This window comes from Calliphora vicina, chromosome 1 (assembly GCF_958450345.1).
Source record: "Calliphora vicina chromosome 1, idCalVici1.1, whole genome shotgun sequence".
NCBI classification, from domain to species: Eukaryota; Metazoa; Arthropoda; class Insecta; order Diptera; family Calliphoridae; genus Calliphora; species Calliphora vicina.
The window spans coordinates 53,624,114-53,636,978 of record NC_088780.1 but is presented as its reverse complement, the minus strand read 5'-3'; the positions used below and the strand labels follow the sequence as shown (position 1 = coordinate 53,636,978).

The following is a 12,865-nucleotide window of genomic DNA, read 5'->3' as shown; positions in this document are numbered from 1 at the left end:
CAAATTTTAAATTTAAACAACGTTTTAAAATCAAATGTTATATGGAAAGTTTGCTTAAAAAACATTGTTTAAATTTAAAATTTTTTTATAAATACGGGGGTAAATGTTTAAGTTGCTAACATAAACATCGAAAGCTCTAGAATTCGAATATACTAGTTTTGTCCGTTAAGATCATTGCAGAAGCTACACGAAAGATGTCGCTGTCTATAAATAGTGGCAGAGGTTGCAGTCATAAGTCAGTTTATCTTAGACCAGTGTATACTTGTACATTATAAACTTTATACACACACTTAAATTACACACTTTATAATATAAAGTGTGTGTGTATTTCTGTGAATTATATACGTGTATAAAAACAACTGTTGTTGTATAAATTTAAATAAATAAAGAGTTGTTACAATTTTAAACTACTAAACTGCTTTTATTTGCAATCAAAAGTATCCGGTTTATTTAAAAGAAATAAACCACCGTTTTTTAAAAGGTAAAAACGTAACAATATTTTAAAGGCTTTGTTTGAATGCTCAAAGTCCATTTTCGATCTAAGTTTTCTAGGGCTAAGTTGCTTAAAATTTTTGGATTAAAAAAAGCAACGTCATTTCTTAGCTTTTAAAAGTAACTTATCCGACAGCTCTCCTACTTTACATTTCGCATATTTATGAAAAATAACAGCAACAACAAAATGTAAAAAACCTCATTTTGTATTTTCCCTTTTTTTTCTCTGGCTTCTATTGCTCAACACAAGTGCATACAACGAAAAGTAAATTTGCCGACGGCAAATTGCTCTTTGCCTGCACAGACACACACATGCATGCATACTTTTGGCGAGGCTATCAAACACATCCAAACATATAAAAAAAAAAAACCAAAAGAAACGATAAAAAAATATATTCATTGGGGAATTTTGTTATGGTTTTTGTAACGCCTATTGCAAAAAAAACAACAACAACTACACTAAAGAAAAATAAGCAACAAAAAATGTATTTGTGGTGTCATACTATACGCTTTGTCACCAATATTATGTTGTTGTTTTCCTTTATTTTTCCCTAAAATAAACATTTTCAGTTTGTGTTTGAATGGACGAAGTCTGTTGTTATTCCATCGAACATACAAACTGAAATAAAGTTAGTATTTTGGAATAAAAGAAGAAAAAAAAAGGAAAAAGAATACAAAATAAAACTATTCCGGTCAGTGTAAAGAGTGTTAAATGTTTACGATCGGAAAACGTCCATTATGCAGTTTTTTACACTAATGACAATTTTTAATAGCACTAAAATAAACTAACTCGTACTATACTGAGTTTAAATACACTAGGGATATTTTAGCTGTATGTTTTGAAATAGAAGAAAGATATGGCCATATATAATTGGTATTTTCAAAACATGTCATAATAAAAGAGGCGTTTCACTATGTTTTTAACACGCCCACTTCCTTTACTTTATGCTACATGTGAGTGTGTTACCAAAACGATCGTTGTACTCGTACAATGCGTATTGCTGAAATAAGGAGAGTGTTTGTTTTCAACAATGTATAAATATCATTTAATAGTTCAATTTGAAAATTTTAATAACGTTCATAGAAAAATGTCCGCTTAAGATATCGTATTGATTTTTTGAAATTTAAACAGATCGTTATGTTTTTTATGAATGAATGGAACAAATAATTAAAAAATAATAATTTAAGTATAATTTGTATACAATTTTTCAATTTTACAAAATGTTATTCTAAGACGATCTAGCTATGTCACTCCGAAAACACGAAAGAACTAGCTGGCTGGAATTTTGCACAAATACTCTCTTTCGATAAGGTTTGTTTGGTATTATCGGTCCACGATTTCACCTAGCCCATATACGAATGTCCCCCGGAATACTGATGAGTCATAATATTCTAAGTACTCCGAAATTATACTTTATGTATTAAATCGGGTAACATTTGTCTCTAGTCCAGAAAACATCCCATATAACCCCTATATCAGACAAATATTTTATTCGCAAGATTCGGCACAGCCGAATATAACACTCTTACTTGTTAAAATATTCATTACAGAAGATATTTGCGAGAAACGAAAAAGAGTCATGTTAAAAAAAAAAAAAAAATTGTAAAAATTTAAACCAAGGCGAATTTATAGAAGGTGACGACAGAACTGCAAGAAATACAACATGCTCAAAAACAACAGGTACTTGGTTTTTGTTAAAAGATAAGTAAACTGTCAAAGTAGCCTGTTATTGTTTGTGCTTTTGGGTTTGTTGCATTTTTCGACACATAATCAGCTGTTCTTCTGAGGTCACCTTCTATAAATTCACCTTGATTTAAACATTACTATCTTTTCAACTATAAGGGATATCATAGTGACATAAACTGCAATTTCTTTAACTCCCCACAGTTACAAGCTGTACAAAGTTTTTCTATTCCGAGGTTGTCAACTTTGACACCCGGTATCTCAAATATTTAAATTTTAGTTTTAAAATTTAAAAATATTTCCTCGTATTCGTGTTTGACTTCCGGTGTTGCTATTTCGAGATGTATCTCTCACTAATTTTTCTAAACTCGTTCACGAATGACACTCTAAGTCTCTAGGAATGCCTTCATTTCTTAAATACCTGGTGCTCCCGTCACGGTTCCAAGATATTTTGAATTGGGCCCTCTGTATAAGATCAGTTCGCTATAATTGGATTCCGTATATCAAAATTAGTTTTAACTTATACAGTATGACTTTGAAGTGTTATTTTCGGTTCCATTAACAAGTATTCTCTACATTTTCAAACACGTCTCCACAAATGTTTGAGTTCAACTAAAATCAGTTTCATCGCATGTCATATATTGGATGTTTTGGATCGTAACATTAATTATGAAACCGCTTTTTGAGTAAATTTCAGATACAAATAGTACTTCAATTTCCTGCAGTTGATAAATTTTCTGTATTTCATTCAATTCCATTTCGCTAATTGCGACTTCTTATCAAATGATTTATTTACATAATTTTTTTTATGTAACTTCTATATTGTGCTCTAGAAGTAGCATTTATTGATACCGGTCTTCTTACCTTTGTCGTTTCCTTCAAACATAGGAGTACTAGACAGCCGCTATAGTTTGCGGTGTGATTCTGAGCACATTAAGTGAATTTAAAAAGAAAATAAAGGTTAACCTTGCACTCACTGTAGCAAAATGTAAGCTATTTCATTCTAGGGATATTTTAATTAGATATATAGATTTGAAGGAGTGTGTACTATAAGTAAACTGCCACTCAGAGACCCATAATAATAAGAGAAGAAATTGGAATAAAAAGAAATAGAAATAAAGCGAAAACCCAGTCCGAAAAGGACAGGAATTAAGTATAGACTGAGATTCTAACTATTTACATGATTGTGGTAACCATAATATGGTTAACTTACGATTCACATGATTGTCTCAACCATATATATGGTTACAGTAAACAACTATATGTTCGTGACAACCATTTATATGATGAAGGACTTATCATATTATGGTGCTCTCGGCTTAAGGCTTATCATAATCTGAGAACAACATATTATGATAAAATTATTCATCATAAATATGGTTGCCACAAACATATATATGTTTACTGTAACCATATATATGGTTGAGACTATCATGTGAATCGTAAGTTAACCATATTATGGTTGCCACAATCATGTAAATAGTTACTGTGACTATAATATAGTTAAAAAACTTGTAACACTATATAAATGGTTACAGTAACCATGGCCAATTATATTTTTTCTCTGCGTGTAGCTATATCCACCGTTTTTTCATGAAATTTTTCCCCTAGCCACTTTTGCCTAAGATCCTGTAATCTAGAACCGTTACTTATAATATTTTTCACTGTTTCTAGTTCCTCAATATCCATTTACCAATGAAGGCTCCAATTCTAAAGTCTGTCTAGCCAGTTCGTCTGCTATTTCATTTTCCTGTATGTTACAGTGCCCTGGTATCCAACACAATCTGATTGTGTATAGTTCCAATAGCGCTTCCTTCTCAGTGTCTCTACAGACCTCTCTTTGACGTATGCACTAATGAAATAATTGACTTTTCAGGTCGCTGGGATATTTTTCTGGAAGAAACATCTGTATGAAACATTGATATCCTCATCTACTACACAAACTCAGGCTCCACCACCAGATTCCATCTTGTACACATCAGTGAAAACTGCACCAGAATCCCACCTACTCGTCCATAATTGAAAACACAATTGGGGGGGTGAAAACCGAATTTTAAAGTCGTTATTCTATGGTCCGCAATCTATGAAGGGATACTAGTCTGACCAATTAGACATAACTCGTACAAAATTTGTCTGTGACCTACTGGCTTCAGTCTTACCAGAGAAGACTCAATGAAGCCACTTAATTTTCAATTGGCAGTAAGTTTAAGATTATGTCCAATGCTACCAGGGGTTACTCTTTATTGCGATGCGAAAGCAATTTCGATACGAAAGGTAAATGCGATCAGAATAAAATTTTGTACTCTGTGTCGTCTACGCAAACGCTTTCGCATAAAGAAGCAACACAGACACCACAAAATAAACAATAGTGAAGAATGACAAAATGAATAGTCAAAACTTCTTAATAAAAACATTTTAAACTAATTTTTTGTGCAATTCGAAAACGCAATAAAGGGTACCAATTGTACCATTTTTCTTTCGCTTCGCAATAGAGAGTAACCCCCCGGGATGTGCTATCGATGGCGCCAGTTATGACAAATGAAAGCATCTTCCTCATTTGCTTCCCACCAAACCCTGCAACCATAAGTAATAATGATCCTTGCAACCAATGTGTAAATCCTTTTAAGCCTTTCTTAAGTATCCTTCTATGATTATTTGTTATCAAGGAAGTTCCCTAAATACTTGGCTTCTCTGATAAAGTTAGCTCAACGCCAAATTAAAACTCCCTAGTCTATATTTAGTGATGATTCTTGATCAGAATCTCAACTTCGCACAGTGGCGCCATTTGAGTTTTTTCGTTGTAAAAATCATAACTTTTGAACCAAATGAGATAATCAAAAAATTTAATAGGAATATGATAGATAATTGATTAGCCTATGAAATGAGTGTTTGAAAATGGTTCTATGCCTTTCAGGTGCCTACTTATTATGGGTTAGCAAAGTTGAAATTTGGGAAGTAAAATAAAGTATTTTTTAAAATTTTTGATTTTTTTTTTGTTTCTTTTTAATGGCTTTTATAGTTTAAAATTATTCCAGAAAAGTTTAAAAAAAAATTTTTCTGAAAAAAAATTTTTTTTTTTGGTTTTTCACGGTTAATTCCATTTTTGGAAACATGTCTTCTTTCAAAATGTTACCTCTAGCAAAAAATGGGTCAAGGACGGGCTGCTGGAAATTTTTGCATTAGGTAAAGAAATAATCAAAGAACTTATTTTGAAAATATGGCAAATATAGAAAATGATAGTTTTTTTTATTTTCCATCAAGTTGAGAAATATTGAAAAAATGGATAGTTGGTAAATATTGATTTACCGGGACAAATACAAAGCAAACAGTACAATTTTGTTTATTCTCTTCTAAGTAAATAGATCTATCAATAGAATCAAAAATAATGACGTTCCGTTATAGTTTTCGATATATTGTATCTGAAAGCGGACCAAATTACCTATAAATGGTTAGTTTTTTTGAAAACTGAAAATCAGTCAAATTTGAAGGGCTATATCTTCTGAAATCGTTGGACAATTTACTGCAAAATAGATTTATTCAATATTTTTTAGGGGCACATGAAATTTTTGATTTTTGCAACCTCACTTGTTCTACAGGCGCCACTGTGCGTCGTCCGCATAAGCAACTCTCTTCCTTCCCTTTGATGAGTTGATAATCCTGCTTAATGCTTAAACCCGAGTTCAACTAACGACTCGACTCTCTTTTAATTCACTTTAAAGAAATACAATTATTTGTTCATTAACGAAAGAAAAGCTCAAACATGATGTTTTCTAGTACAAATATTGATGTCACGCTCTTTATCTTCTGTAGCAATTAATTAAATTTAATTAAATTCAGTGTTCACAAAAAAAAACCAAATAATACAATAGAAAGTACAACTATTCGGAAGAAATTTAATAATATCTCATGAATTCCCCTCATTTTAAAAACAAATGCATTTGTAAGCCAAATTTGCCAAATGATTATTTAAAGGTTGGAAAACCATTAACATTTTATAAAAAAAATTCGTTTTGTTGGAAAGTTAAATTGAGCATAATAAATAAAATATAAAATATAAAATTACATGTATAAATTTCCATAGAATTTACAAAAAAAATGGCAACAACTTATTAATATGAATAAATGAATGAATGACTGACTGACTACTCGCACATTTTCACGCACGTTTTGCGTGAGAATATTTGACTCTTCGCTTCCGATCACGTTTTTCCCCTTTCGTACGCCATTAAATATCAATGCGAGACATTGCTATTCAAGTGCTCACAAGAAAAAAAAGGCTTAAAGCGACGGCATTTAAAATAAATTCAAAGAAAAGCCTTGTACAATAAATATTTTTTTTTAATAATAAAACCAAAACGTTAAGCTGAATTGAAAGTCTAAAGGACATCCTGTGAAAAAATTGTAAAACAAAGAAAAATATGTATGTATGTTTGCAAAACAAAAAATAGAATGGTTATTAATTTATTTATTAAAGGAAGTAAAAGCTCTAGACAAAATTATTTAGAGAAAACTCAATTTAATGACAGCTGTAAATGTCAAAAGTGAGTTTTTCAGCAATTGTTTACTTCGTTAAAAAGCCCTTCATGTTAGTAAATGATACAATTAGATATAACCTTTAAAACATTTGTTAATTTAACTTTCAAAAAAGGACAACCAAAAAAACCCCTCTAGATTTTGCCAAATGCTTAGAAATTTTATTGTATTTCTTATGTTTTTGTTTAGCTGCGTTCGTGTGTGTCTAGCCAAATACATAAATACGATTGAGAGCAAGCATTTAAAGGGAAAGTTCATTTTTCTGGTGTAACCATCGCGCTAGTCACACTTCATTTGTTAAATGACATGCTTGGGTTAAACTAACTGCGACACGTGTGTCTCCTGTGGCGAAGACGTTATTTACACAGCATTTAACTTTTGCCCTGGTCTGCTCGCTCAGGCCCAGCAGCCGCTGCAACAGCACAATCAAAATCAACTTTGAGACACTTTAGCCTTAAGAGGAACAAGAAAACAAAAAAGCCAAAAATGAAAGAAAACATGTCTCAATTGTTTCCTTTTTTTTTTTTTGTTTTTGTTTGGGTTTGACAAAGAAACGAAAGACTTTAGCAGTAAAATATTGTTACAAAGTTTCATTAGTAGTTGATAAGTACTGTCTACCACCAAGTAAATGTAACATTATAATGTGTTTAATCTTTTCATATGATGAATTTAAGGAGCCTTTATTAGTATTAGTTAGCTTTTAATGATTTGTTTTGTTGGCGAATTTTCTTTAACTGAGACTTTAAAGAAATTTTGTTTAATTCACTAATTTGTTAAAGTAGCCAGATCAGGGGACAGGATTTGTGAACAGGGATTTAGGGATATTACATGCAATTTTCTGGGGATTTTTTTTTTTGAAACTGGGTTTTTTTTAATGACTTATGTTAATACTATAATTTAATTTTCATATTCAAAGTCTTAAAATATCTAAAGAAAATTTAATATGAGAATATAAACTTTCTTTGAATCGGCATCATTGGAAATATATACACCAAAAGGAAATTAAATTCATTCTTTTCGCGGTGGCATCTTCATAGAAGGGTATTTGATAAAATCCACTTTCACACTATCTAACTTTTGTTGTTGTATTCGTTAGCCGCGGTGATATGGTGATATTTGAAAAGGCCTTATAGGAATGGTCTTCCTCACATCTAGACATTCTAGGAAAACGTTAATATGGGTCCTCGACAATAAAAACTACCAATATAACTACATAGATGAAGAATTGGCAAGACGTCCTGCGATTAGAGACAATTAATCTCTTTTCTAGCAATCATCTTCCAAACGGTAGTAGCCTTGTACAACAGAAAATGTTTGGATGGTTAAATGCAACCACCTATACTATTGCGAGGTCTCCTTGGCCCAAAACAAATCTACTTAATGAAGTTCATCTGAAGTAATGTTTAAAGTAATTCATTATTACATGCTGCTATAAAATGGGTGTAGAATTCAAGGAATACACCAAAAATTGTCATAAGGAGGAGAAGAAAATGCTTCACCTATGCACTCAATGTACGTCTTTGGTCACTATCCCCATCAAGCTTGGAAATATCGATATGTCCCGGTCCACACTATGAAACATTTGCTGCAAAACATTTTTAAATTCTCTTTTAAAACAGCATTCGTGTCCACACAGTGAAGTTTTTGCTTTTCAGTTTTTGACATTTCTGTACAGTACGAATACGAACGAATAAATGTGGATGGCATACTCAACAAAAACTTCATGTACATGAAACAAAGTTCCCTTTTTCATTCCTCTTTCCCCTTTCATCATCAAACTAAAATGTTTTGCAGCAAATGTTTCACAGTGTGGACCGGGACTATTGAATCTCAGATACATCTACTCATTCCTGAGAGACTCTGTTTGGTTTAGTATGGAAACAACACCCTTTTAAAATTGGATCAGGGCCCTATTCCACAAAACAACTTTTTACTTTACACTTGTCAAATTAAATTTTTTCCAAAGTGATAAGTGTTCTGTTCCACAATATTCTTTGCAAATCTCACTTTTCACTAAGCAAATTTTTGCAAAGTCTTTGTGCTCTCTTGCAAAGCATTTAAATATAATTGCATTTCTGTCTTTTCAATTTGTTTGCTAAATAGAAAGTTTTGAAATGAGCAGCAATAAAAAAAAATTTGAAAAAAAAAACTTTCAGTGTTACATATGATTAAAGAACAAGTGAGAGAGCTACATATATTCGGATGTGACGAATCTTATATACCCTTCACCAAATTATACTTTAAAATAAAAATTTTAAATATTTTTAGGCAAACAAAATTCTAATTTTTTTTTTAATTTTCAAAATTTTGAAAATAAAAAAAAAAATTTTAAGTGACAAAATTTTTTTTCAAAATTAATTTTTTGAATTTTTTTTATTTATGCCAAAATTTTTTTTTAATTTTTTTCAAAATTTTGTTTTTATTTAATGTTTTATGGTCATGAAAACTTAATTCGGTCTATAATTTCAATTTCAACTTATCACTTATCAATAGTTCTGAGGACCATTAAGTTTTGCAAATTGACGAAAAATTTGATAAGTGCAAAGTGAAAAGCTGATAAATAGTTTTGTGGAATAGGGTCCAAGTTTTTTAAGTAAAAAGTACTTTTTATAACACAAACAGAAGGCCTTTTTTAAAAAAGAAACTGTAAAGAAGTGGCAAATAATACCAACGAAATTTCAGATTACATTAAAAATGTATAAATAATCTTTAATTTACATAAAATCACCGACCTTGAAAGCCTGTATATAGGAAATTATATAAACTAATTTTCCTAAATTAGAAATACATATGAGGGATTCAAACGGTCTGCTATTATGTCGTATTGTCATAATGTCGTAAAATATTTTTTTAATTTAAACAAATTCTTGTTGTGCTGCAAACAAAAAAAGTGTAATTTTAAGACAAACCAATAAACATAGTACAAAAAGTCTTATTAGTTTATAACTTTTTTGTTTGAAACCCAACAAAAATTTGTTTAAACTAAAAAAATATTTTACGACATTATGACAGTACGACATAATAGCAGACCGCTTGAATCCCTCAATATTTTCTTTATAAAGGTCCTAAACATATTTTACACAAGGTCGCAAAAAAACATGGTCCGATTATATCTAACAGTTATTTTTAGTACTAAAAAGGAACTTTTCAAAATATGTAGTACTTTTTTATAAATGTTCCAAAGTTCCTTCCATTTATAATTCTATGAAAATATTTAAAAAATACACATTTTTAAAAAAGTACTCAAAAAAAATACAAGTTGAAAAATAAATATCTATCTGGATAGATGACTTGATGACACAATTGTAAAAATTTTATATAAATTTTTAAAAAAGTTTGGAATTCGTTTTCTTTATTTAGTCTCAAACAATCGTTTGCCAAATTTAAACACAACTATTCCCATTAGAGCTCAATAAAACCTAAACTAAATCTCCCTAGAGTATTTTCCCATGAAAAATGACAAAACTTAGAATACAATAAAACACTAATATACACTACAAAATAAATAAATAAATAAAAAAACTAAAACATTATTAAACTTAATACCAAAAAGAATGACTAGTTATTAAATCAACTATAAAAAAAATATGCCGACGGCAAAACATTTATTATTTTAGTATGTCTTCCTTACACTTTGAACACTAATAATAAAAAAAGGCCATAAAACTAAAACACACTGAAACTGAAGTGTTGTCCCTCACTCTCGCGACACCAAAAAGATTTGTAAATTTTCTAAAGAACACACATTTCTATAATTAGGCATAAATTAAATAAAATTATTATATGCACTGTGTTGTAACAGTTGGCTTTTTTATGGGAAAATTAAATCAAATGAATTTGTTAATATTTCTCTTAGGATTTCGATTAAAATTCTAAAAAAATAAACAGCTTTAACAATTAAGACAGAGAGTGTAACGTGTTTTAAAAGAAAAATTTATTTAATTATTTGTATTACAACCACACAGGGTTATACAAACTATTTATTTATTCATAAATAAATGATAGTAACACATTTTATATAATTACTACTATGTAGTAGTTACATGCAGCTAATTAATGGATGACATGACATGTCATTTAAACACAATAATGGACGGACAAACGGACGGAGTGTAAGCGTGTAAACTTGATGATAGAAACTCCACGACCACTAGCTACGTAGCTAGCTATACAACAAGATCTGTTGTAGTAAGTTAAAAGTAACAAATCGATCGAACTAATATTTTACTGATATTCAACTTCATTTAATCATATTGAAATGTGTTGTACATATTCGGAAAATCGAACAATGACTACAACTAGCATTTGCCATTTTATTACATAGTTCAAAGGTCATTTATTAGAAATATTGAAAATGTTTCATAAAAAAAAATCAAAATTTTGAAGAGAAAAAAGAAATTTAAAAGAAATAGTTGAGTTTGTATATGAAATTAAAACCATAGAGAAACATAGAGTGGAAACTAGAAAAAAAACTCATCAATCACTCAATTAATGAAAACAATCACACATACGATTGTTTTGTTTTTGTTTTCACATAGTTCTTTCTACTAATATATTCTCACCACTTAGGTTTCTGACAACTGAGTTAGGTCTTTGACAGCACAGTTTCCGCTCTATGTCTATTCTCTATGATTAAAACTTTAATTATCATTTTGCTTGAAATAAGTGACAACAACTTTTTTATATGATATTTTTAAAAGAAAAATTATTAAATATTCCCTTTAAGACAAATGGAATCAAATTGATGCCCCATTTTTGTGCATTTTTTTCCTATCCAATATTATTTTAAAGCTGTTAAAATCGTTATCTGAATTTTTATCAAACTACAACTAGGTATTAGTTATTTATGTGAAACTCCCGAAACACCCGATTAGGTAGTTTTTATATGATTAGAACAAAATTCGAACTACATTTATGATTTTTAAATGTAAAAAATTACTGCAGTAATGGAGGAAGAAATGTCAATGAAAAAATTAAATAAATTGTTAATTTTTCTGACATATGTATGCTTGATACAATAACAGATAAAAATCAAATTTTAAAACGAAACATTTTTGTTTGATCATTTGACAAAAATTCATCTCGGACAAGAACATAAATTAAATCATGAATATTTTAGAGTAAAACTTGTTAATGGCACCACAATAATGAGCTAATTTATACATTAATCAATTTGAGAATTATCACCAAGTCCACCAAGTCGGAAATCAATCATGGTCGTCAATCACTAGCTCCAGCATTTTCTAAAGGTTATTTGAAATCGGTTATTGGGCCTAAAAACATAAATTTTGGCTGTGGAATTTGATATTGATGTAATCAGAGGCTTCAATTATAAACAAGGTTTAAACAAATCAATTCCAAATATTACCTCAAAAGACGTCAATAAAATCGAGACAGTTGCAATTAACAATGTTAAATCAACAATTTTTTAAAGAATTAATTTTTAATTCAATTTTCAAAATAACATTAAATTTTGAATTATTCAATACCGCATCCATTTGAAAACGGTGACGTCAGAGTACAGGAGTGCCTCCTCGTCAACTGCCTCGTTTATCCGTTCATAGAAGGTACCAAACACCTCATAGACCGAGTTGGTATCTTCATTGTCGATTGTACCGACGGTGTCGTTGAATTACATGCCTTCTTCCGGAAGCATAGGTTTAACATCACCTGATGAGGTATAGCCTATGATATCGCTTCGGTATACCCGCAAGATTATAGTACCAAATCCATAGTAGACCTTCCTTTGCATTTTCCTTTACTTTCACAACTTTAAAATTGTGAGTTGGAAGCTGTGGGTGACATCAATGAAGAATCTCAAAAGTTTCATGAATTCTGTTAAAAATGAATGAATTCTTTAAATGAAACTAAAGAATTACGATATTAGGAATGGATTTATGGAAATAATGGCTGTAATCTCGATTTAAAAAACACGATAAAGGTCTTTTTAATTCAAAGTAAAGACATACGTATGTTGTTTTTGTTTTCATAGTCAAAAGCTGGCCACACACACACACGAAATGATTTGTTCGCCTGATTTGTTATTGAAAATTTTCAATTACTTGTGATTTTGTTCGCGCACAGCCCCACTAACAAGTAACAAGACGTCGAACACGAACAAATCATACTCACAAATCAAACGTGTGTGGCCAGCTT

At 30.3% G+C, this 12,865-nt stretch overlaps 1 protein-coding gene across 3 annotated transcripts in view; it reads right to left on the bottom strand.

Annotated features, from left to right (window-relative positions):
• wge (winged eye) overlaps positions 1–12,865 on the bottom strand; it is a 123,329-nt gene that overhangs the window by 107,873 nt on the left and 2,591 nt on the right. The gene's annotated exons all lie outside the window — the stretch shown is intronic.